This window comes from Eptesicus fuscus, chromosome 6, assembly GCF_027574615.1.
Source record: "Eptesicus fuscus isolate TK198812 chromosome 6, DD_ASM_mEF_20220401, whole genome shotgun sequence".
NCBI classification, from domain to species: Eukaryota; Metazoa; Chordata; class Mammalia; order Chiroptera; family Vespertilionidae; genus Eptesicus; species Eptesicus fuscus.
In genome coordinates this window covers 57,391,463-57,418,177 of record NC_072478.1, presented here as the reverse complement: position 1 = coordinate 57,418,177, position 26,715 = coordinate 57,391,463, and the positions used below count along the sequence as shown (strand labels likewise).

The window sequence follows — 26,715 nt, the reverse complement described above, 5'->3', positions numbered from 1 at the left end:
CAAAGTATGCATGAGATTAGAAAGAGTATTTGATTACTTTTCCTTATTAATTTTCCATTCATTTCCAAAGGGCTTCAAAGGACTTTCTGAAATAGCTAGGATGCCAAAGCATAAAATTAACCAATGAAAAAAATTGAGAGCGAGAAAATAATTATTGAAAATCCAGTGAAGCTCTGATGGCAGTTTGTACATAAAAATGCACAGCATAAGGTCTTCCAGAGTTGAGGCTGGGAAACAAATTCAGCTTTACATTTTCCAGGATTCGAAACAAAAAGGGTTGCAAGGAAAGTGAGGTTGTTAACTCTTTCTCTTATACAATCTCCTTCCTCAAGAAAACCCTTGAAGGGAAAACAGAAGCCTTGGGCTAGTCCAGATAGCAGAGCTGGGAGGGTTCTACAGGCCAAAACCAGGCAGGGAGAGGATAGCCAGAAGCGCAAGCAAGTGGGAGGCCTAGAGGACACCAGAGCCTGTTGGTTGCCGCATTGAAATTGCTAGGAAGAGAAGATACCGTCCTGGGGACTGAACGATTTGGATGATATTTGCTGAGACACTGCAAACAGAGTGGGATGTTGTGGGACTCTCAATGGCCATATGCACACCCCAGGTCCTACACGTTTTATCCCTGTCATGATCAGGCATCACCTACACAACGAAGATGACACTGTCCTTGCTCCCATACCAATGGTGCCTTGGCCGTGCCCTGTTTCCCTGTCTGCCCGGTCCTTTCTACCCTGTCCTGTGGAACCCTTATCCCAAAGGACAGACTAGACTAAACTTCACTCTGTGCCTCTTTGCCTCAAAGAAACAATCTTGCCTGACAGCACTATCTGGCTTATTCATTCTACCATGGCCCACCATCCATGGATAGACACCAAAGCTGCATTCAGCCTTCTCCTGCAGACACCTGTCCCTTCTAGACTATCATTTTTTCTTAATCTTACAGCTTTGATTTTTCAGAAAATTTTGTCTTCAGAACATTTTCCTGATTCTTTTTTTAAATATTTTTATTGATTTTGGAGAGGTAGAGAGAGAGATAAACATCAATGATGAGAGAGAATCATCGATAGGCTACCTCCTGCATGCCCCCTACCAGGAATCCAGCCCGCAACCCTGGCATGTGTCCTGACCAGGAATCTGGGAATTGAATCACGACCTCCTGGTTCATACATCGGTGCTCAATCACTGAGCACATCAGCCGGGCTCCTGATTCATTTTGTCACCAGAATGAACTGTGTGATCAATACTCAGTCATCCTCTTTAGTAGCGAACTGAAGGTCATTTTCTTATCTTGTGTATCTCACATCTGCTGCAGGAAATATAATTTGTTTTCTTTATGAATGCTAAAGAGACCAAGATTTTTTTTAATGTATATTTTATTGATTTTTTTTACAGAGAGGAAGGGAGAGGGATAGAGAGTTAGAAACATCGATGAGAGAAACATAAATCAGCTGCCTCCTGCACACTCCCTACTGGGGATGTGCCCACAACCAAGGTAGATGCCCTTGACCAGAATAGAACCTGGGACCCTTCAGTCTGCAGGTGGACATTCTATCCACTGAGCCAAACCAGTTAGGACAAGAGTAATACTTCTTAAATGTTTTTTTTAATATATTTTTATTGATTTCAGAGAGAGAGGAAGAGAGATAGAAACATCAATGATGAGAGAGTATCACTGATCGGCTGCCTCCTGCACATCCCACACTGGGGACCGAGCCTGCAACCTAGGCATGTGCCCTTGACCAGAATCGAACCTGGGACCCTTCAGTTCACAGGCTGATGCTCTTTCTACTGAACCAAACTGGCTAGGGCAAGACCAAGATTTTGACAGGAAATACTTCAGGGCTATGTAAAGTTCCCTGATACACTATGATATTTCTTGCCTCCACAACTCTACATGTTATGCCTCTTTTCTAGAATGCCTTCCCATAACACTGTTCTATGGAAAACATTCCTCTTCCTGTCACGATCAGGCACAATCTACGCAGCTAGAATGACACTGTTCTCGTTCCCATCCCAATGGTGCCGTGGCCCTGACTTGTTTCCCTGTCTGCCCAGCCCTTTCTACCCTGTCCTGTGGAACCCCTATCCCATAGGACAGTGTGGACTAAACTTCACTCTGTGCCTCTTTGCCTCAAAGAAACAATCTTGCCTGACAAGATTTCTGCTACACGTCCAGAGCCATCTCAGTAAGCCAGCGGCCTCTCTTGTGTCCCTCTCACAGCAGTTAACTCACATGTCCATGCCTTAAGGACTCCTTAGAAGGACTACTTCCCAGGACCATGTGAAGTTCCTCAGCCCACTGGCAGACAATAAATATTTGTGAAATGAATACAATTTTCTGAAATTATAGTCTCTTGCTCAAAAAATATGTTGAGTGTTTTCAATAGGCATTGCCAAGCCGTCTTTTCATAATCATCTATTTGGTTAGATTTAAACCAAAAAAAAAAAAAATTATGATTCCTTCAACAGAATTACCCAGACTCTTGTTTTCAAGGTCATTCTGAAACAAAAAGGCTGCAAAATGTTTGAAGAGCTAGTGACATTTCTCTGTTCAATGCTGTTAATTCTCAAGATCTGCGATGAGAAACTTCTTAAAGCAGCAGCCCAAGCTGACGGTATAGAATGGGCCACAATACAGTTCACATCACGAAGCCTCACAGTTGTTAGAGACCAACATCTGTGAGTAAACACACTATGCCGTACACACATGCATATGTTCATGCACAGCTGAGTAATTCTTTAGAAAACAATATTTCCTCCTCCTTTACTATCAAGCTAACTTCACAAGGAAGTACTAGGTTCTGGTTTCATGCAGCTTTAAAAGTCAAATAAACTTTCTTTATCTTGCAAAATGCATAGATAGATAGATATAAATAGATGGCAACTACCGTTTCCATAACAGAATGAATTGACATTTGTATATTTAAAAATATTTTTCATAGTGCACTTTCCTGTATATATTTGTGAAGAAAGTGACATCCTTGCTATATTTTGCTAATAAGAGCTCTAGTCACCATCAGTACCACCTGATTCCTAATACCCTTTTAGGACATAATAAGGAGTCTTTTATTGATCCGTTAATATATGATTCAGGTGTGTTGCAAAGCACGCAGAGACTGCCTGGGAGCTTGAGCCAACAAGGGATCATGCAGGTAGAAAAAGGGTGAGCTGGAGAGTCTTGGCCTAAATACAACACAGAGAACAATGCTTCAAAGGTAATTTTTGTTCTTGCGGACTAGAGAAAAATATTCATCAGATAAAACAAGTAATACAAGAGGCTGTGGTGAGGAAAAAGGTATATGAACGAAGGACATCTTTTAAAATAAACATAAAATCCTTTTATTTTGACTTCCCATCCCCAACATCTTCAGTGGTGTTACCTGCTGTCTCCCCACTTCTGCATCAGCTCCCCACAGGAGACTGGGCTGCCTTGGAAATTTTCTTCACTTAAAAAGACTAGGTTGGGGCTTACTGTGCTCTTGATTTAGTGTCAATTTAACATTGAAACAATCTTGAAAGAAACCCGGCTCTCCTGCGGGGAACTGTTGGAGAGTTGGCAAAAAGGACCAGGAAAGGAATTGTAAACGGTCGTCTCCCATTCCTCCAAGAGAGCCTCCCCGGCGCTTCCAGCTTCATTAAAAAAGCCAATTTAGACTTTTAAATGGCTTCCAATACCGCCTTTCCTAGTCCAGTAAACAGTGAAGGGTGACCTCTTTGTAAAGCCCAGCAAGCGGTCAGAAGTTGGTCTAGAGGCCCCAGCCCCTCCTCACCCACAGCCAGACCAGGACCCCACAGCCTTAGGACCTTTTCCCTGGAACCTATTTTTAGAAAAGCATACCCAAAAGCTGTTTATAGCCAGCTCTCTTTTCCATCGTGCTGTTTCAAGTTCTGAATATAATTCTCAGTTATCCTAACGTGTACGATCCAGTCTGTGCTGACCAGCTGAGCTGTAGGACTCCGCGGAACTAAGAACTCAGGGAAACCATCTGTTTAATATGAAGCTCCAAGTGCGCCTTCCTTTCCAATGGGTCTCATTTCCTTCTCATCTTAATGTTATCTTTAGCTGTAATTGTCATCACACTTTCTAACAAACCCTAAAACCTCACTGAAAACAATCAGAGGGGAATGATAGCCTTCTGACACCAAGACGTGATGTGATTTTGAAACACTTGGCAGCCTGTTGTTGTTGTTGTTGTTAATTTTAGTTTCTCAGGATCCACATAATACAACATATGCCACAAGGTCCCTGTTTGGAAAACAGATGGTACTAGAAAAAATGTCCCTTGATTAATACTCAGGTTGTACCTTCTAAGGTCAAACCCCGTATACATTTATTACAGTCAGGCAGAGGTAGGAAGACCATTGAAGACAATGTCAGAGCAGGTCCCCTTGTGTCTCAAAAGCATTAATAAGATCACACCTGTTTATCCATCGACAATTCAGATTTGGAAAGAAAACGACATCACTATTCTAGTTACCTGATACAGATAACCTCAGTTTATCCTATGACTCCTGAATAATCTGCTTTGGTTCTCTCTTCTCCAACCTTTCTCAAGGTAATTCAGAAAAAAGGTAGGCACTTCTCAACTACAAAGCCCCTAAACCAGTGGTCGGAAAACTCATTAGTCAACAGAGCCAAATATCAACGGTACAACGATTGAAATTTCTTTTGAGAGACAAATTGTTTAAACTTAAACTTCTTCTAACGCCGCTTCAAAATAGACTCGCCCAGGCCGTGGTATTTTGTGGAAGAGCCACACTCAAGGGGCCAAAGAGCCGCATGTGGCTCGCGAGACGCAGACCACGGCCCTAAACTATTGACCTTGGGGATTACAAAGCCCCCTTTGTTCACGCCATCCCTTCCAGAAGCAGACAAAGCTCCACCTGAACAAATGTAGGAAAGAACCGGGAGGTGTGAGCTCCATTTCCAACTCTGTCACTCGCCAGAGGCAGGCAGACCCTTCACTTTTCTGGGCCTCACTGACTTCCCTGAATTAAAGGGATCTATCAGATAACTTGAGCAACCTCTTTCGACTTAAAAATCAATGAAGAATTACCCAGTGTTCTCAGGACAGATTAATGCTGGGTCAACACACAGAGAAGAAAATGGGCATGTGGAACAGCTTCTCTGGCCCATTAAAGACTTAATTCAGAAGCCACTGGCCAGGCTGGTTTCTCACCTGCCCTGTTGTTACTTTAAATAGATCACTGGTGACAAACAAATAAAAAATATTACAAGATAAAGAAATATTGAAGGTAAATATTAATAGGAGGCATCCCTCCCACCATTTCATAATTCACTTCCTTCTATTTGCCAACAAGATTTACAGTGAACCTAAAAATGTTCTCAGGTTACATTTATCAAAATGTTCTCGATTAAATTATTTAATGTTCTTAAAAAATATATTTGCTTTTATTATATGCACAGGGATACCAGCTAAAATCCTTCAGGAAAATCTGTTTCTCTACTAGAAGCAAAAACTTAAGAAGAAACCAATTTCTTAATTAAAAACTACCTCTCACTGTTGGTCAGTTTTAACATAGGGTATTTGTGAGTAGGGAGCAGAGGAGAAATATGCAAAAATTATACCTAGAAGATGTTCTTAATCATCTTTTTTTAAGTGTTAGTATTGATGCCTGTGTGGTAAAAATAGTAAATTTTATCCATAAAATATGCAAAGCATTACCTGGCAGAATAATCTTCTCTTATGGAGGCATCAAAATCACTGACCCTCCTTCAGGACTGCACAAAGATATGATGTTCTGAAACTGAGGTCCAGCAATGAACCAAGAAATGAAAGAGTCCCAAACACAAAGCTAATTCTTAAGCAGCCCTGCCAAAGTTGAAAGCATGCCTTCCATTAGCCAGGAAGCTCAAAGCGGATGATTCTGCTAAACTGAATAGATATTTTGTTTCCCTAAAAATAAATTTTAAAAAATTAATACATTGAAATAAATTTTAATAATTCTGAAAACCTTCTTCCCCATGCAAAAGAGCTGAATGTCTTAGTTCTCAATACGTTCTTTTTTTTTTTTTAAGCAAGGGATCAAGTATAATGCAGCTGTCACTTTCCTCCTGCAAGAATCTGTAAATAAGTACCAGTTTATTCTAAAATAGTATGTACAGTCTATGATTGAAACAACTGATTGAAGGAAAAATAAGATGTTGCATTGTGTGATTAGCTTAATGCCTCAAAGGCGGGACCCTATCCAATACATATGATTTAATAAACTGTGCTATAGAATTTAAATCAGTTACATAATGCTTATTAAGACAACTATAATACTGTATCCAGCAGAGCCCTAAGTTATCCATCCACAGGGCCAACTGCAACCAGATCTTAATTGTCAGGCATAGGTCTCACTGGTCACATACGTGTCATTCACTCAATGAAGGCAATGTTTCTTTTCAGGATATTGGATTGCAAGGGACAGAACAAGACAAAACCTAGATACTGTCAATAAGGCCCCAGGTCAAGTTCCCGGAGAGTGGGCTGGGACTATGAGAATTAGACAAGTACCCCAGGTCAAGCAGGAAAATGTCGAGTGTCAAAGGAGCCCTCAGTGGATAAAAAGGTTAGAAAGATATTAGACGTCTAGAAAGACAGTGTTTAGAACCCAGAGTGTCGGATGGTGACACTAGCATAGAAGAACTGAAGTTCACTCTGATCCTAAAATGAGTTGTTTCCTCTCTGCCCTGTACCATGTTCTCTAATAAGTCAGAGACAGCCTCTGAGCCCATGAGCCATTACTATAGTCCTGAAGGGGATGGGAAAGTACCCGAAAACTTCAGCTGAGATTCTCCGCAACAACCAACCTCATTCCTTAACCGTGTCCACCACCTCGAGGAGACAATTATACAACGAGGCTGCCACCCTCAAAGAGCATAAAATCTAGCCGAGGGGACAAAACATATAGGTTTGCTTAATGTCAATACATTCTGCAACTCTAAGCGAAATGACATATAAAGAAACCAATTTTACTGTAGGCAAAATGGTATTAACAAGAGTTAAATTCCTATGGCCTCTCATCCACGTTATAACAAAATGTCATTGTTATTCGAGGACATGCTGTATACAAACATCAGAGCAAGGCAATAATTGACCCAGTTCCTAACTTTGTGGTACAAATACTCCCTTTCCCCACCTTGCCCCAAATCCACCTCCTGTACAAACTACACCATCAGTGTCTACCCAACTTTCTCACTTCACTTCTTAAACTATTTTACCATGGCATCTGCAGTGCCAACTCAACCCCTGTCTCCCTCTGTCTTACCAATCAGCTACTACTTACATAGTTCTCTGAACATTTCAAAACTACAGGCTACAGCCATCCCCTCCTGTGCCTCACAACTCACCAACCCCTTTGCCAACCAGCCAGTTGAGGGGTCTAGTCAGGGGGTAAATTGGATAACACTAAGGATATCCAAGCAAAAGTAGGCTCATAGTTCCACTCTTTTATTGTAAAATTACTTATTATATGACTTTCCTTTATATCTTTTACTTGTTTTCATGAAAGTACTTTCTTCCAGCAAGGAAGTAGATGAAACCTCAGTGTGCAGCCCAGCACACTCCATTGTGTGCACTTATTCTTAGAATGGTAGGTCAGAGAGAGCGAAGCACAATAGGGACAATGGCAAGCTTTCACTTTCTTTTAGTTTAAAAGTATATCAGTTATCATTTATTATACTAATAATGAATTTTTTAAAACTTCTTAGAATCACATCTTACACATGTTAATGTCAGTTGTAAGCAGCATAAGCTGTGTTGTTGTTATTTGTTGTACAATGCTTTATAATTTCCAGGAAAAAGAGACATCTGAAGAATTGACTTCTAATGACTTCTAATGAAAAGTCACCTCTCTCTAACCCCAATATTCCTCCTCCTCTGATACTGTTAAGCTTTCCCCAACCCACACCAACATCATTGACTTTATTCCTGAAAAAACTGCCTAAATCTATTGAGTTGCCATTAATTAAAAAAAGAAAGAAAGAAAGAATCTGGTGGTATCAACTGTAAAAGTGAATTACTATATTATTCATTTATCTTTATATTAGCATCTAAATCAAAATAATACTCTAACAAAATAGGGAAGTGATGTTTATTGTTTCTGGCAGTAGCTTTTAATCACATGATAATGTTCTGTTCATCTTCTCTTAAAAATTCTATCCAATTAGATAAAATTGTCAATCAATCTCAACTGAAAAAGGTTTGGACAATATATTCTTAGTGAGCTTTTCTATAGGATTTAATGGCAAAGTATATTGCTTTTCATTACTTTATGTGATCAAAGCATATACTAAGAACCTATAAGAAAAACAGGAGACAGAGAGGAGAGATGTATAAGCAATGGAAGAAAATGCAGCCAACAGAATTTCCCAGGATCATGAGTTAAAATACTCAGACCCCCAAACTGTGATCTAGTATAAATGTCAGATCACTAAGCATGGGTAACCATTCTTATGTAGGGACTAGAGGACCAGTGCACGAATTTGTGCACATTGAAAGGAAATTAATTAGAAGAAATATTTTAGTATTTCTATTCGCCCTTTCTCTGTAATAGAAGTGTCAACCAAATTCACAATCGACAATGATGGGTCGAAACACACACATGCATTGGCGCCAAGGAGAGCTTTATATATATATATATAGACTAGAGGCCCAATGCACGAAATTATTGTGCACTTGGGAGGGGGGCGGTCCCTCAGCCCAACCTGCGCCCTCTCGCAGTCCAGGAGCCATTGTGGAGTGTCCAACTGATGGCTTAGGCCCGCTCCCCATTAGAAGTGGGCCTAAGCCCACAGTCAGACATCCTTAGCACTGCCACAGAGGCAGGAAAGGCTCCCACCATTGCCGCTGCACTCTCCACATCAGAGTGACTGGTCATTCTGCCATTCAGTCAATTTGCATATTACCCTTTTATTATATAGGATAAACTTGCTTAATTAGACCACTTTCTGATTTAGCTAAACTTTTTCCAGCCCAGTGAAGCACCCCAACTTCTCTTTCAGGTAATTGTCAGTGGCACAGCAGAATATAACAACATGAAGCAGATTATTATTGTAGATCATGCAGGGAGAACAAACAGTAAAATATTTAACTGCAGCAGTGTTTGACTATATTCTGTGCAGTGAGAAAACCTGAAGTCATTTTCAAGGTCCACCATTTCTTATTTCTTTCAATCAGGTCAAGTTTTTAAGCTTTCTAAATCTCCATTTTCCAGCTAATGAAAAGAAAATAGGATTCTACCAAGTCTCCTATCTACCTACTCCAGGACTTCTGTAAGGATCAAATGAGATGAGGCACAGGAAAATGCTTCACAGACATTTGGTTAAAGTGTAAAATGTTTACACCTGGCTATAAAGCAAGTCATGTTCCTGGGCTGAAGAAACTGCAAGGGGGCTATAGTTGCTAGGGAAAGGAAGCCAGGCTTTCCTACGTGATGTCATTACCCGTTGCCCACAGCCACCATTTCCAGGCTGGGCTGTGGGCCGCAGTTTGCACCATGGGGTCTCAGTAGCATTGGCTGTGATTTGGTGGGCTGTCACTGCAGGGGTGGTGGCAGGGCCTGTGTCCCACTTTGGGGAAGCTGTGTGTTGCTTTGTGGGCACCAGGTCTGCGGTGCCATTTATTATTAAATGGCCTATTGCTAGGAGAGAAAGCCAGGTGTTGCTACTTGACGTCATTACCCAGCACCCACAGCCACTGTTTCCCGGCTGGGCTGTGGGCCACATTTTGCGCCATGGGGTCTCATCAGTGTGATTTGGTGGGCAGTTGCTCCAGGGTCGTGGCAGGGCCTGTGTCCTGCTTGGGGGGAACCAAGTGTTACTTTGTCAGTGCCAGGTCTGTGGTGCTGCTTCTTTTTAAGTGTCCAGTACACATCACAGCAGCTCCCACATTGAGCATCTGCCCCCTGGTGGACAGTGCACACAATAATGACTGATTGGATGGTCAGAAGGACACTTAGCATATCAGCCTTTTATATGGATATAAGACATTGCAAATCACTTTCTAGGCACTGCCTTACTCAAATCCCTTTTTCCTCCTGCATTCATAGGTAAATAGCAATAATAATAATGATAACAACAACATCCTTACTAGATAAACTCAAAATTATAAAGATTCTATTTGGGAATTTCAAATTCCCAGAATACTGCATATTTAACAAAATAAAGGGCTATATAATTTAAGACTAGTTTGTTTGTCAGAATGTGACACCTGATTAAATTTACAAAGAGGATAGTGCATGATGAAAAATTCTATTCTGTTAAAATTCTGATCTGTTTAGCCCTAGCCAGTTTGGCTCAGTTGATAGAGTGTTGACCTGCAAAGTGAAGGGTCCTGGGTTCAATTCCAGTCTAGGGCATGTACCTTGGCTGCAAGGTCAATCCCAGGCCCTGGAAGGGGTGCATGAGGAAGGTAACCAATCGATGTGTCTCTCTCACACTGATGTTTCTCTCTCTCTGTCTCTCCCCCACCCTTTTACTCTCTCTATAAAAAAAAAAAAAAATCAATGGAAAAATATCCTCGGGTGAGGATTAGCCAAAAAAATTTTTTTGATCTATTTATAAATGCTTTATTTAGCATACACCTTCTTTCTCTCCCTCCCTATACAGTAAAACATTTCAAAAATCTTACACCTATGGATGAAGACAGTGGCAGGTTGTAAGGGCATGGGGTGGGGTGGGGAATCAGGTGGAGGGGAGCTATGAGGGGAAAAGAAGAGGAACACCTGTAATAATCTGAACAATAAAGATTTATTTTAAAAATTTTTCAATAAATTTGCCTATACTCTTGGTCCTCACATTGTCTTTTCCATCCTTCCTTGAAACCATTCCAATCAAACTTTTGTTTTCATTATTCTATCAAAACTTCTGTTGTCATATCACTAATGACATGTTGTTGCATAATCAATGGTCATGCAACCATGATGTAACACAGTGATTTTTAACATTTTTCATCTCATGTACACATAAATCAATTACTGAAATTCTGCAGCAGATCAAAAATATATTTTTTGCTGATATGACCAAAAGTAGGTATAATTTTGATTCACTCACACTGACAGCTATTGTTGTGTTGGCTGTTGTCATTTTTTAATTTGATAATCTAAGGGAAAAGAGGTCAGTGTCCCTGACTAAATGGTCAGGTATTGAATGTTTTAAAAATTATTATAGGACACTGGTTGAAAATCGCTGATCTAATAGCTAAACAATTGGCAAAGTCTCCAGCAACTGAATAGTGATATCAGCTTCTCTAGTTTAGATAGTAAGCAAAGGTCAAAAGTTGTCTTTAGTCTGTGGTCATGGTGAAGCCACATAGTAACTTTTAAAGCCACAAAAGGCCAGGGGCAGAGGGTGTGGAAATTAGGCTCAATAAATGAAGAATCTGGTTTCAGTCCATGGGTATTTGTATAAAGCTTTTGCTATTTAAAATGAAGGTACTGAATGCTGAGCTGCCATTTTTAACTTAAAAATGCACTAGATGAAGAAACTGCATGATCTTTCTTTCCCATAAAAAAACAAAACACAATACTGTGTTGAATATGGTTTTAATAATTCTTCTCTGTGCTATACCTGGTATTCTTTCAACTCAATCTATTCAGAGCCAGATCTTCAAAAATGGGCCCAGTCAGTCAGATTTCTATAGAACTGTATTTCTGTATTCTTTTCCATTGTGGGATAGAGAATTTCTTTTCTTCTAAATATATGTTCTGAATTCTATTAACACCTATCATTACTTTTTTTTAAAAAAGTAAGAACATTCTTATTAAGAAAAATCTTGATGTTGTATATTTGTCCAATTTATTAATCGTTTTCATCCTAGGCCATTCCCATGGAATTAACATCTTTAATTCTTGCAACAGGTGCTTTTTCCTACCTCAGATTATAATCTGTTCTTAGAATCAGGTCACATGACCTTTCTCTGAAATTATGTGTGGTTTTGTGGTTAAGAACCAGTGAAATGTCTTGAATTTATATTTTCAATATAAAAACTATCTGGGCCAAGAATATTTAGTTAACATTGTACCCAAAATATTACAAAATGTTGAAACACAGATGTTTTACACATTAGTTACCTCAGAAAATGTTAAGATCATATATCAGTCAGAGTTATTATTATTATTTCTGTGAAAACACAGAAATTGGCTCTGGCTACCTTAAATCATAAGGGAATTTACTGGGAAGATGTCCTGGCTGGTGAGCGGCTAGAGGGCCAGCCTTAGAAAACTGGTGGGAAGAAGGGAGCCCCAAGAAGGCAACCAGAATCACAGAAAAAGTCAGAGAGAGAGAACAATCTGGTCTATGTTAGTACAGCCTGGGCAGATGATAGCCAAGGTGCGTCACAGTTACCCACCCCCTGACTGCTGTAAGACAAGGGGAGAAGAAACCATACTCATTATATTACCACAGTGGTTAGTGGTCACCCCTTTCCACCCAGTGTCTGTACTGTAAAAGGTGACCTAAAAGGGTACAGTATAGCCAAAAAATCATGAAGGTCAGCCATCTCTGAAGAAATGAGATCCAATAACAATGAGGGCAGTCACAGCCCCTTAGGTGCAATTAGGCTGAAAAGATCATCAGAAACACCCTGAAAATGAAAAAAAAAAAATGGTAACAAGAAGCATTGAATAGCCAGGAAAAAAGTTGATTCCAGGAAAAGGGCTCTGCCTTCTCATTCATTATATACTGTATATATTGATATGTGTGAAACTGCAGAACTTGTTTTGAACAAAAGGAGGCTAGTGCCCCTCTCCAAAGCCAGTGAGGGTGCGTCAGAAGGAGTAACTGATGGAGGAAGCTGTGCTTCACAGTGCAAAGGACCTAAGTCCTCATCAGCAACACAGGATGCAACATGGTGGCAAGATAAGGAGGCCCGAATGGACGCGGAAACTCAGATGAAGCAAACTTAAAAACAATGAACCAAGGCATTATGGGTGAGGTGTATAAGTACAGGAGTTGGGGGGTAAGCAATGAACACACCTTGAGAGGGCCAATTTTCAGCAATAAATTAGTGGAAGTCATCTGCCATAAGGATGTGAGAATGTTCGAATGTTCGTGGTGAGAGAGAGAGAGAGAGAGAGAGAGAGAGAGAGGGAGGAAGGAAAGAAGGAAGGAACTGTGTTTACTGATATGATGATGAGTACAATGATGTATGAATTACATGTAATTTGATAAAACTATATCCCTTGGGATATCTATTTTATTTAAATCCTACATAAAGGCCGTTGTCTTGGCTGTGAATACTCACCATACTTTGGAATACCCAGAGCATGCGCTGCTGTAATTATTAAATTGTCTGTCTCTCCTTCTGGGTTTTAAGCTCTATGAGAGAGGGGGGCATATGTATCCAAATATATTTTGTTTGTCTTTGTAAATCCAGAAACTAATAGACTTCTTGACTCACGGTAGGCACTTAATAACAATTCTGAGAGATTCAGTGCATGAATAATAACTTCGGTTGCTAAAAGGCCTTACACACAGGAAAGAGAAGACCTGCTCTGCTCCCCATCTAGTCAGGTCAGGAGTATGTGTTTGTTTATAAATTGTCTCATGGGGGTTTTTTTGTTTTTGTTTAAAATATATATTTTTATTGATTTTTTACAGAGAGGAAGAGGGAGGGATAGAGAATTAGAAACATCGACGAGAGAAACATCAATCAGCTGCCTCCTGTACACCCCCCACTGGGGATGTGCCCGCATCCAAGGTACATGCCCTTGACCGGAATCGAACCTGGGACCCTTCAGTCCGTAGGCGGACGCTCTATCCACTGAGCCAAACCAGTTTCGGCTGTCTCATGTTTTAGTACATGAATCCATACCCAGAGCTCAGTCACCAGTGCTGGTAACCAGACCCTAAAAGCTAATTCACTGAGCTGCAACCACTCTTGGCTGAGGCTAAATAAATAAGCCTAACCATGATTCTCTATTTCAAAGACAAATCCCATAGACTGAGATTTAAAGCAGGAATTTCACACTCATAGGCCCACAGGAGCCAGATAAGCATCATCTGTGATGGTCATGGGCAAATGGGTATTGTGGTAACAATGGGGACTAAAATGCAAGAACAACGCAGGCCTTTTTCTTTTTCTTTAATATATTTTATTGATTTCAGAGAGGAAGGGAGAGGGTGAGAGAGATAGAAACATCAATGATGAGAGAGAACCATTGATCAGCTGCCTTCTGCACGCCCTCTACTGGGGATGGAGCCCACAACCCGGGCACGTACCCCTGACCTGAATCGAACCTCGGACCCTTCAGTCCACAGTCCGATGCTCTATCCACTGGGCCAAACCAACTATGGCCGTGCAGGCCTTTTCTAAAGGGAGCAGACACTGCTCTGCTCCATGAATTATTCCCAGATCTTCTGACTGGATTTTTCAACCTGAAATTCTAAAATTTGCTCATGAAACTACTCATTTTTTTAAATCTGACTTATTAGAACAATAGAGAACAAAACAAAACTCTGGGCCCTATCCAACTGTTGGGCATTATCAATTCATGATCATGGCTTTAAGCCAATGAAGCAGAAGACAGACTTTGAGACTGCTGATTGATACGTTCTATTCTGCCAGATCCATCAATGCCCTTCCCTTGGATCAGCTCCTTCTACTCAATGACAATTCCAAAACTTCAATGCTATCTTCAAGCACCCTCCTAACACTCTCTCTCCTACTCTGAGGGGAAGATCTTGATTTAAATATCTTTTTAAATCAACATTGTCTCACCATCAATGAAAATCCACAAACATTAATAAAACTCCTCATCTTCCCACTCTCAGTTTACAAACTATTATTCAAACATCCAACCTCAAAGGAGAGGGGATCTTTCTTCTCTTTAAAGAGAATCATCCTACCATTGTCCCTAATAGATCCTATCCATTAATTACCTCTTTCCTCAAAGATCTGCAACTTCTCCTTTTGCACAACTTAGTAACAGTCCATCTTGGTGGGAGGAACCTAATACCTATAGTCCCCTCATTTAAATTTTCTTTAAAGTAAAGCTTGTTTTTCACACTGTCCTATAAGCTTTACTATTATATTAGCATGGACTTACAGAACAGGAAGAAATCATTTTTACTGACCTACTCTAAGTTTTCTGACTTTCAAAAGAAATCACTTAATGTCATTGGCTTTCTTGATAAATACTTATTAGCCTAAGATATACAAAGCACTGCTCAAGAATGATCCATTCTACGTCTCAATTGGCGTCAAAGTTTCTCAGCACAGTTAACGCTCTGGCATAGGTCATGGATCTCCAGCTCACATGTCAGAGTGAGTAATGTACAAGTAATGTATGTTACTTGTGTAATGAACACCTAGATATGTTTATCTCATGTGCCTACCCTCCACCCAAAGAATGAAAGAAAACAAAACAAAAAAGGAACCAAAGTGGGAAATGAGCCCATATTGTTTAGTTGGCAGAAAAACCATCATCTGTAAGCACAGCCAATGTTTTGCTGCACAATGAGCCTAAAAGGACATTTAAATCAGTTGGGATTAGCTATTCTATTGACTCTCAATTTGTGGCTACAGATGGAAGGGTGAAAATTCCATATGTAAGAAAGAGATTATGTTTCTGAAAGTTTCAACTCAAGTGCCAAGATAGGAGACTGGCAGGCATGTAGGGAACGTGGGGAGTGGTTCTCAGGGGCAATCTTTTATCTTGATTGCTGCCCAAGATCATGTTTTCTGATTCATGCTCAAGACCCCTAGAGCGAGTTACAAAATCAATTTAATGGATTGAGGCAAGCATTTTTTAAAAGAAGTTATATGGAAGAAAATAAAAAATAGAGTGCATGTCACATATAAAAAGTAGTAATTGTATCACGAAAAGCTATGTATGTTAGTGTGAGTGAGTGTGTGTGTGTGTGTGTGTGTGTGTGTGTTTCTTCAAGCTTCATGAGTGTGTAATCTATATAATCTGTCTTTTCCTTTTCATTTCCCAATGTCAATCTGTTGTTTCTGCTTCAGCAAATCCACTAAAATTCCTCTGGATAATGTCACTGATGGCCTTCTTTTGGTCATATTTGCTGTACCCCTTCAGATGCTTTCACAATTGAATTCTCTGCAGTGTTGAACACTATCCTACCTCCTTCTTAAAACTTGCATTGCTTTTGGTTTCTTCAGCTCACCCACCTCTGGCACTTTCCTCACACGATGACATTAATTTGTGCATGGTTACTTTTAATGGGAATGGAACCTGCTTGAAACTTTTGCTTTCCCTTTTGATCAACTAAATTCCATGAACTCCATCATAAAAAATTGGAATGGGGCATAGGGTGCTTTTCATTTCACAGTCTTGTGTGATTGACTACAAATGAGATAAAACTGATGAAAAACTTGTTGGTCATTGATATTATTTCCCTGCTTTTATTTGTGTGGGTTTTTTCTTTTATAGCTTGCAAGCTCAGTTGTTACAAGAAAAATCAATAAACAAGCTTTCAAGGAAACTTATACCCAGAGAGAAGAAAGGCCCTTTTGCCATGAAGTTATTCTTTTCCTTTTTAAGGATGTAATATCCACTCCACAGCCAGAGTTCACTTGCAAGTCAGCAGAAACCTCACATGCTTGTGAGGACTCTCTGCTGGGAGAACAGGGCCCCCAAGTATTTTCAGAGGGATATCTTTTGTGAGTAGGATAGCTTCTGTGAATTGAATTGTTCAGAACATCAGGCAGGATTGAAGAAAGGAAACTAATGTGGACAAGAAAATAAACCATTATCCACATGTCCGGGGGCTAGAAAAAGGACATAGGGCCCTGGGAAATCAACTTCACTATAGGCCAGTTAAAGGGTGCAGGTCCACCTAGAGGCAGGTGACTTCATCTCATTGCATTTCAGTTTTCTCACATGTGAAATGGAGATTCTGATAGATTGGTTGCAAAAATGATTCCAATTCTCCCTGCTCCTGTCTCCGACCAATTGCAATGTGATTTTGCAACTCTTTTCGCGCAATGATGGAGTCTACTAGTATTTCCCCATCCCTCGATTCCAGGCTAGCCTTCACACTTGCTTTGGTCAATAGAATGTGATAGAAGTGGTTTGACGCCAGTTCTAAGCCCAATCCTGAAGAAAGCTTAAGCATTTCTGCTCTTTTTCTCTCAGAACTCTGATACCACCATAAGGGCAAGCTCAGTTTAGACTGTTGGGGAGAGATCCTATAGAGCAAAGCCAATCAACCCATTTGTTCCAGCCAAAGTCATGGACACAGGAGAGCTCAGACAAGATCAGCAAAGCCAAACCATAGCCGACTTTCCAGCTGGCTTCAAATACAGAGCAAACCCAGCTAAGACCAGTGTAAACTACACAATTTGCAGACTTGTGCCAATGAGTTTTGCTCATTGAGTGTTTGTTACACAGTATAATTGTGACAAAATGAAAACAGAGATAACAGTGGGACCTAATTCTTAGTACTGTGGTTAGAACAGTGCTAGCATCAAATAAGTAATCCATCAAAATTTGCTACTATTCTGGTCCAAAATTTGTCAATACCACATAGAATGAGATTGGGGTAACTTCTTAAAGAAAAAATGTTTCCCAAACTAAACTCCAAAACCAAACAAAATTAAACCTAAGATGTCTACCACAAGGTTTGTGAGATCTAATAATGAAAGAATATTGATCTATTAAATTTATAGCAATTTTAATAAATTCATAAGTAAGCATATTTTCATAATGGAAAACAAGCAACATGTCAATGCAGTGAAAGTAATCGATCTCCAAAGCCCTTCACACTTCCTGTATAAATATCTAATATCGGATCTATGCCCAGCTTTCATGTCACCAATTAGATCGAACATCAAACCTCTCCCTTGCAAAATGGACAGTAACACTTTTATTACATGATTAATTGACCAGGTAGTTTTGTAAAATGCTGAATTTTATATCTTCCTTCTGTAGTTTTATGATGCTCATTTGAATATTAGTCTCTGAAAATCCTGCTATAAAGAAACCTGTCTAACTTTGTTTAACCCAGCATTTGTTAAAATTAGTGAGCCATGAAACCTTTTATCCTTTCGTCTATTTCTGTGTAATACTCATTGAATTCAATAGCACTAGATTCCAGTGAGCACACTTTGTGAAGAGACATTTGGGATGCAGCAGCGGAAAAGTGGTCTTTCAACATCGGGCTGGGGCGTCTGAATTTCTGGAAGAGCCCAAGAGAACCCAGCCCTCTCTCTATTTTCACTTAATCGTGTCAATGCACAGACAAATGAGCATGTTGAGGAAGAACTCACTGGTGCATATGGAAGTGGGAGTCAGTTTCTCAATGTGAGAAAACAGTTTGCTTAAAATTGGCATCGTCTCTAATACAAAATACTTCAGGAACATCTGTGCCATTTAACCATTTGTAAATGATAAGGAAAGTGACAAACTGAGGACAGATTTCTCGGTCCCATCCCAGCCCGATCCTCTAAGAGGGTTAAGTACTGGAAGCACAGGGTTACAGAGCAAGCCAGCTGTGTGCTCCCACACCAGGTTCAATGTTGAGACTGCCTTCACTGAACATCTGGCTAACGATGTGCCTTCCATTCATGAGCAGCACTTACCCACAGCATCTGCTCCCCAAGAGGAGATTTCATGGGTCAAGAAACTGCAGCATGCTTCCAAATGTTTGCCTCATCACCTACAAACATAACTCAGCCACTGTCATGAGGAAAATCTTGAAAAGCTACTTTTAGTAGTAGTTCTAAAATAGCAATGCACACAAAAAAAATGATAATCTTATGAACTTAAACCAATAATTCATGACTACAACTTCAGTATAAATGAAATTATTTCTTTAGCCTATGTCCTAGCCCACCTTCCACTTACTGCAGCAACTAAAATATTTTTTTAACCTTAAAAGTGATAAGGGTATAACATTTACATTAGTATTTTCCTTGTGAGAACTGGTTTTGGTAAAGAACATGTTTTCATAATTCTCTTTCTTAACTTTTCCTAATATATTTTTTAAATGCATTGAAAGCAGAATTTTTCTAAGGGAGAAAAATGGGAATAAGTCTACATTTTTAAAATTTATTTTAAAACTAGAGGCGTGATGCACAAATTTGTGCATGGCGGGGTGGGGGGTGTCAGCTGGCAGGGGGAGAGACCCCAGGAGGTTGACCAGCTAGCCGCCCAATTAGGGCCTGGGGAGAGGGACTGCAGGAGGATGGCTGTGGGAGCGCACTGACCACCAGGGGGAAGCTCCTGAATTGAGTGTCAGTCCCCTGATGGTCAGTGCATGTCATAGCAACTGGTAGACCAGTTGTTCCGGTCGTTCGGTTGTAACAGTCACTTAGGCTTTTATATACATAGATACGCTTGGTACTTGGTCAAATCATAGCCAATCACCTAAGATTGAGTTCTATCTGATGATTAAAATCTAACAGATTAGTCTGAATCTTCCTGCTAATGTGAATCTGATTTGACTGGATATTAATGACATTATTTAAAAATAACATTACTAGTATCTAATAAACATTGGCCAATACTATAATTTTCTTATTGATTTCTGGGGGGAAAATGAGATGCTTTTTTACCTGGTGCTTTAAGGATTAAACAATTGTGTGTATTATAATTCATGTGAAAATACCTCTTTTTTTTTTTCAGTTTCTAGATTGTTTTCTTTGTCAACTGGTGAACAAACACCCATAACACTCTTTGGCATATTTCAAAATGTTCTGAATATTTTGAAACAACAGAGCACAGATCCAGGAAAGTTTAGACAGTTCTAAGTAAACAGTGTACAGATGTGGATGCTGAAAAATTTATACCACACAATCTTCTGATGGGCTGAAGCACTGAAAATGCTTCTTCTACAAAAACAGAATGAAACAAACCCAAAGCACAAATACTCCTGCAACCATGGCATAAATTAATCATAAAGTATTGAAACAGAAGTTTAGAGCTTTGGCAACAGATATAATTTCTAACAAAGTACTCATCCTCACACATGGTTCTTCATACCATCTCATTGGTGAACAGAATACTAGAACGAGAAGTAATTGTTCACGTAAACAGAAAAAAAATTTTTTTTCAAAATATTTTATGATGCTTATAATCCTCCTCATATTTCAAGACATACTTCTTATACTTTTAAAATAAGTACTTACTATTCTCAGATAAAGTGCTCTAATAAAGTAGCAATTGTTTTTTGTTTTTACCAATGAAGGCCACAGAAACCCTGGGAGGTTGCTGCTGACATCTAGTGGCATAATTTTAAAAATACCAAATGCATTAAAAATACAGGTACCTAGAGATAGAAAGGAACAAACATACGTATATATGCACTTGCAAAGTCTAATGGACATCCCACATTACAAATTATTTGCCTCTGCCCACACCATTCTGCCTGCAATGACTTGCTTCCCTTTCCAAAGTACTTTGAGTACCACAAAATCAAAGAAATAGAAACTAACATAAGGGCTAAAGCATTAAAGGAACCAATTCCCTCAAAATCCTTAGTCCTCTACTGGGAATTACCAGTTCCCTGAGAGCCCCAATTCCAAAAGGCCCTGTCTCAATCCCAATGGTCCTAATTTCATCTCAACTTCCCAAATAATCCTAGTCCTTTCCCAACCTCCACACCTCGAGTTTAGGTACTTCCAGGGCCCTAGCCTAAAGAGACTCTACTGTGGAGCTGGGAATATGTTATTTCAGACTTTACATCTACAAACATACACACACATCCAAAATGGCCACAAAATTCCTAAGCATAAAATTAAACAATTATTGAAAACTTAAAAATAACTATCATGGACTGCTTTAATGCTTTCCAACCATCTACATGAATGATGATATACAGAAGAACATGGAAGAAATTGACATTGATGTGAAAAATGATAGGAACAAGGAGATAGCTTCTACAAGCATGTAGAAGGATGTTTTTTATCCAATAATATATTTTTATTCATTTTAGAGAGAGAGGAAGGGAAAGAGAGAAAAACATTGACCGGTTGACCAAGGATCAAACCTGCAACCTAAGTATGTGCCCTGACTGGGAATCAAAGCTGCAACCTTTTGGTGTATGGGGCAAAGCTCCAACCAACTAAGCCACACCAGCCAGAGCTAAAAGGATATATTTTGTACCCTCTGTATGCCCTTATGTATGGTGTACGTGTGTGTGTGTGTGTGTGTGTGTGTGTGTATGTGTGTGTGCAAAATAAGAGACTCTCAAATTCTGCATGTACTTCCACTCCAGCTAGAGCATTTGTGAAGGCAGTAGGTAAACAATGAACTGATGGATGAGTGAATAAATGGAAGAGGTAGCAAATTACAATATACTTTTTCTACTGATTCTGATGTTAGATAAGCAATATCCTCAAAAGGCAGTGTTTGCTTTAGGCAAAAGTGCCTTTGTTGAGTAGCTCAAGTTAGATGTTTCTCCAATGACATGTGCAAAGTGGCACAAAGCCAATGGGGAATACAATTAGGCAATTTCCCTTTGGTGAAGAGAGTGTGTTTCAATAGTTGAAAATTATTTGCTTTATATATTAGTATATTTGAATATTGATTTTATTCTCATTGAAAGAGGATAAAGGGAAAGTAGATTCTCAAGGTATTCCTAATTACAAAGCATAGCTAAACTATAACTCTCATAGTGAGGAATGTTTTAGCCTTTTAAATATTCCTTCAATGGAAATCCTCGAGATGGAAGGAGCTCATCCATTTCAATTTATCTACTTCACTTACTAGTGGGAGTAATAGTGGGTGACAGACAGATCTACTTTAATCATGTTGAAGGGGACAAAAATCTCATATCTGTATGTGTATTTTTATATATAATAATAAGAAACTGTATATATGTACATATATGTGTATATATACATATATATATACATACATATACATGCACACATGAGAACTATTACATAGCATTATATGCAAATCAATGTGGCAGATACTAGACAACCTTACTGACTGAATATAGATTAAGGGAGGGAAATTGATATTGTATAATGAGGAATTCAGAAGATTCTGTAAAGAGAAGTTTTCTGGTTACATATAGACTTTGGAATATAGGGGAAAGAAGACCGGGCATTCACAGTGGCGTTTTCAGCATAAGAAAAAGACAAAAAATGTGTAGGGTCTATAATGGAGTAGCAGAGAAATAAATAGGGTAAGTAACATAGGTTGAGAATCGGTGGAAAAACTTCAATATTAGCAGGAGCTGATCATAGACAATGCTATAACTTATAGTCTTGGGAGTGTTTTTTTAAGTTTTAAGAAAATAAAGTATCCCACAGAATCTAATACTCAGAAGAGTAAAGGCTGATGAGCACTTTTGCAAATAATAAAAATCATGAGAACCAAAAAGGCAAATTCATAAAAAGTACCATAATAATTCTCATGTAAATTCCTCTTTTAAAATTACTTGTTAATCACATCTCCATGAAAATGTTCCAATGTTTTATTCTCTGATTTTCAGTTTAAATTCTCTTTGAGAGCATGTTTGGCCTGCTGTAACCATATTTATGCAAAGCATTGCATATGTCTTACATGTAATCTAACTCAGACAATGTGACAATTACATCACTATTTTTATCACGTGCCATAGAAATGCTTCTAATGCTCATTTAAATTCATGGTCATTAACTTATTAATCAACCTGCAAGATTTGAGGCTTTACTTTCATTATTATGTTGCAGTATATATGTAATAAATAATATACAATATAATTTGTGGTAAGCTCTTAAAATATCAGAAGATTTTTATCCTTTTAAGTCTCAACTAAATCTCAACAAGCATTATTACCACAACATTTTCTACAGCCAGTGATAATAAACACGATGAAATAAATTTCTAAACAATATCTTTATAACTTAGTTTTAGTGCTCTTGAACATAAATAACCCTATACACTAGCCTTATGACAGTTTGTTTCCAATTCTCAAAATTGTGTTTATATTAAACTTAGATTTCAACCTAAAGTACATTAAAAAATTATTGCATCCTTAATAAATTAAGGGTTGATATTACAATTATAATTTCCTACAGAAAAAGTCAGATATATTTAAGAATAAAACTTAACATTCCTGCATAATAAAAATAAATTATAGGCATGACACTTTCTTAATTGAAATTCAATTTATTTCCAGGACATATAAACCTATATAAAAATGGAACAGAATAATGGTCTTTATTTTTTTTTTTTACATACTCATACTAGACATAGAGAAGGATATTCAGTCCTGACTAGTTAAAGTTGCCTCTCTCTGGATGACAAAATTAAGAATACTGTTACTAAATTGCATAAATAACTTCACATAATAATATAGAACATGAAGAGCTATTTAAGTGCCCCTTTTAAAAGGGTCGAATGTAGAAGTTTCAGGTATCCTTACACACAAAAGTGCTTGCTAATCCAATAGGTTACTCTCTGAGCTCCACTGCCAGAGTTAATCCTACACAAAAGGAGTGGGTTCTTCCTCCTGTGAAACTGAGAAAACTGACCAGTCCCATTCATCTAAAAATAGCACCATCACTAATACATCTGAATAGTCTTTTATTTAAACACTAGAGGCCCGGTGCACGAAATTCTTGCACTGGTGGGAGAGGGGGGTGTCGTCTGTCAGCCCAGCCTGGGACCCCTCGCTCCTTACCGCCTGCCTGCTTACCACCAGGGGGCAGCTCCTGCATTGAGCATCTGCCCCCTGGTGGTCAGTGCGCATCATAGTTACCAGTCGTTCTGGTCGTTCTGCCATAACAGTCGCTTAGGCTTTTATTATATAGATTTAAATTTAAATATAAATATTACATCTAAAATATTAGAGACACAGCATCAGCTCATTAGCATTCATTGTCTAACTAATAGAAACTGTTTATAAGATTGCAAACACCCCTATTTCATGGAATCCAAATGACCAGTTTAGAGAGATGACAACATAAACACCATTTCTCCCATCCCAGGTCACTCCTCCAGTCATTCATCCACACTTTACTCCCAGCATTTGCACAAACACACATGTCCTAGAACATCATCCTTTCGGGAGTTTTATCAGACCAAACACTTGGATTCTGGCAAGATGCAGAACTGTTCCTTTATTCTCATGATGGGAGGAAACACATTTTGTACTCTGAATACACAATGCTAGAAACCCTACCCTTTTAATGGAATTTCCCCTTTCCACCCAACTTTCCCTTTCCTACATTCAATTCAAAGTATGTGTTTCTATGTCTTAAACAAAAGACTAATAAAACAACAGATGCATATGTACATTTGTATGTACATGAACATGAACATGCCTCTGAAAAAAATAATTTCACAGGAATGAATCCTGGATAGTCTGTGCTCCTTTTATTCTAGTGGGTATGGATCCTTGACCCTCCCCACTGGCTTCAACTCATTCCATGTGGTTCTTTCTCTCTCTTACTGTGTCATCACCCATCAATTCCTCCTCAACAAGCACTTTTCTACTACTTATCTCCTATGCCTACATCACATAGCTCAGTGTCAAAATCTTCCACATACAGTCTAGGTATCAGTGCTCACTGCAATGTCTCTCTGTGGGGAGTCACAGTTAATAGTTCTATGCAAAATGCAGCTCTTCACTGATGTCATTAACCATTTAAAAATATTTTATAGATTCCATTAAAATTTTAGTATAGCTAAAACTTGAATAGAGTGCCTACAATTCCAAATCGCCTTTAGGAGAGAGAAGCTGCTTCCTTAAGGGATTTACATCTCCTTTGAAGAATCAACTAAAATCAGAAATAAGTAGAAACAAGCAATTTGTAATTCAACTTAACAATTTATTTTTGCTCAACTGCAAATTCAAGGTCAGAAACAAGTTTTCTGCTGATGTCCATTAAATTTAAATGCTACCTTTGTTTCAACACTCATTTGTTTTCAGGAATTCAACAATTTGTCACAAGTAAAACCCAATCAGTTTCAATTAGTAAACAGTCTAATATACATTTCAATAAATCTCTTATGCATATACATACGGTAACATCCTATCTTCATAGCTATATAAATAGATAACATTCATTGAATAGATGGGTATAGCGCACTTCACAGTTCTAACCTTTTAGAAACTTTACTGAAAAAAACTCTTTTAGATAACGCCTATATTCATAAAATATGCACATGTATATCTGTAGCTTACATTTTATTTACCCATATATATCATTAGGATATTTGTATAAGTGTTCATATTTTTAAACCAACATATGTAAATAAATCACATAGCAATTTCAAAATTTAGCAACTAGATATGCAACTGGTAAGCATAATCAGGCATGCTATTCAACAACTGTATGATATAATTCAGTCTTTCCAAAGAAAATATGATTTGTATGATGGTGTCTTTATAAAACTCAAAAGAGTTTGAGAGGAATTTGAATGGAAATTTTTTGCATATTCAAAAAGTAATATGTAAAACCATCTGACTAATGCTTGAATAAAAGGAAATTCTTAACACTGTTCTCTGACAAGAATCTAATTCTCTTATTGTAAATGTGAATAAACTAATTGGAGTTATTTCCAAACAAAGAGAATATAATCTCCTAGTCAAGATCCTATTCATATATTAAGATAAATGTGGTGTCAGAAAATTGACCATTATCCACAATGTTTTGATAACCCAAAATATGTTTTAAATTTTACTGTTACTTCATAAATATGGTAATCCTTACAAACCATTCCCTCTACTTTCCAGAAAATGATTTACTATTATGTATTCAATAGCTAAAACCAGTAATCAAGGAAACCAACGAGTTTAATGTATCAGAGTTAAACAGACTAAAAAATATATCAATTCACAATAAGTATTACCTTGGTCTGATTTTTCATAAGAGAGTGCAGATCTCTTGCCAGGTAACACCATTTCTTTGGGTTCTGTGGGCAAAGAGAAAAGCGATTAATAAAAACAACCTTTCTTTTTACTCCTTAAGTGCTTCTTAAGGAAGATTCATTAGTAATAAAGGTCAGAGAAGAAAATCATTTAACAAAATATTCAGCAGCTGCCATGGGAATCACTTGCTTAAATGCCAAATAACTTCCCCAAAGGTCCCCTCGCCCCTGCAGCCCAGAACAGGGGTGTCTGTGGCAGATACTCAGCCCATTCTTCTTTGCTTGTCTCCCTCTTCTCGCATGGGAACAAGGTTCTCACTTGAGCAAGAAGCATTAGCTTCCATCATGTGAAAAGATCAGATGTAAGCCATGTTGAGACAGAACATTTACTGGGAATACAACTGAATGAAATGGAATTGGCAATTATCTAAACTTACTTTCCTCCCTCCCCCAGTGTGTATGGGTTTTTGAATATTCATGAAAGTTTTCTATTTTGTTTTTCCACAAAAGTGATAAAATGAGATATTGTGAGAAGCTTCTGTAAATAATTGCAGATTACCCTCCTCATGAGATACAATTTTAGAGCTTTTCCATGCTGCAGTGAGGAGGAAAGTACTTTATAGAAGTCAAAAGTTATCAAAATATATCTTATTCCCTCCCTTAGCATATAGCAATCTTGAGGAGTATCCCATAAAAGATTTTATTGCATCATTATCTGAATGTGCAGATTGGAGGATAAGAAATTCAAGACTGAGCAATAGCTTTCCAGAAAGGACTGTCATGTAGATAGGTGAGACATTTAAATTCACCCCTTAAGAAAGTTATTTGAAGAAATGTTAACAGTTAAAAGCAACACTGATTAATTGGCTATAACAGTCATTATAAGAATAGTCATATAAATGCAATCACCATATCTTACTAGCTGTGTGAACTTGTGCA

The 26,715-nt window shown here is 38.5% G+C and overlaps 1 protein-coding gene across 1 annotated transcript in view; it reads right to left on the bottom strand.

Annotated features, from left to right (window-relative positions):
* The window catches only part of INPP4B (inositol polyphosphate-4-phosphatase type II B), a 562,110-nt gene that overhangs the window by 442,612 nt on the left and 92,783 nt on the right, over positions 1-26,715 (bottom strand). The window contains exon 2 of the mRNA XM_008143795.3: positions 25,759-25,821. The gene's annotated coding sequence lies outside the window, so the exon portion shown is untranslated. The remainder of the gene's footprint in view (positions 1-25,758; positions 25,822-26,715) is intronic.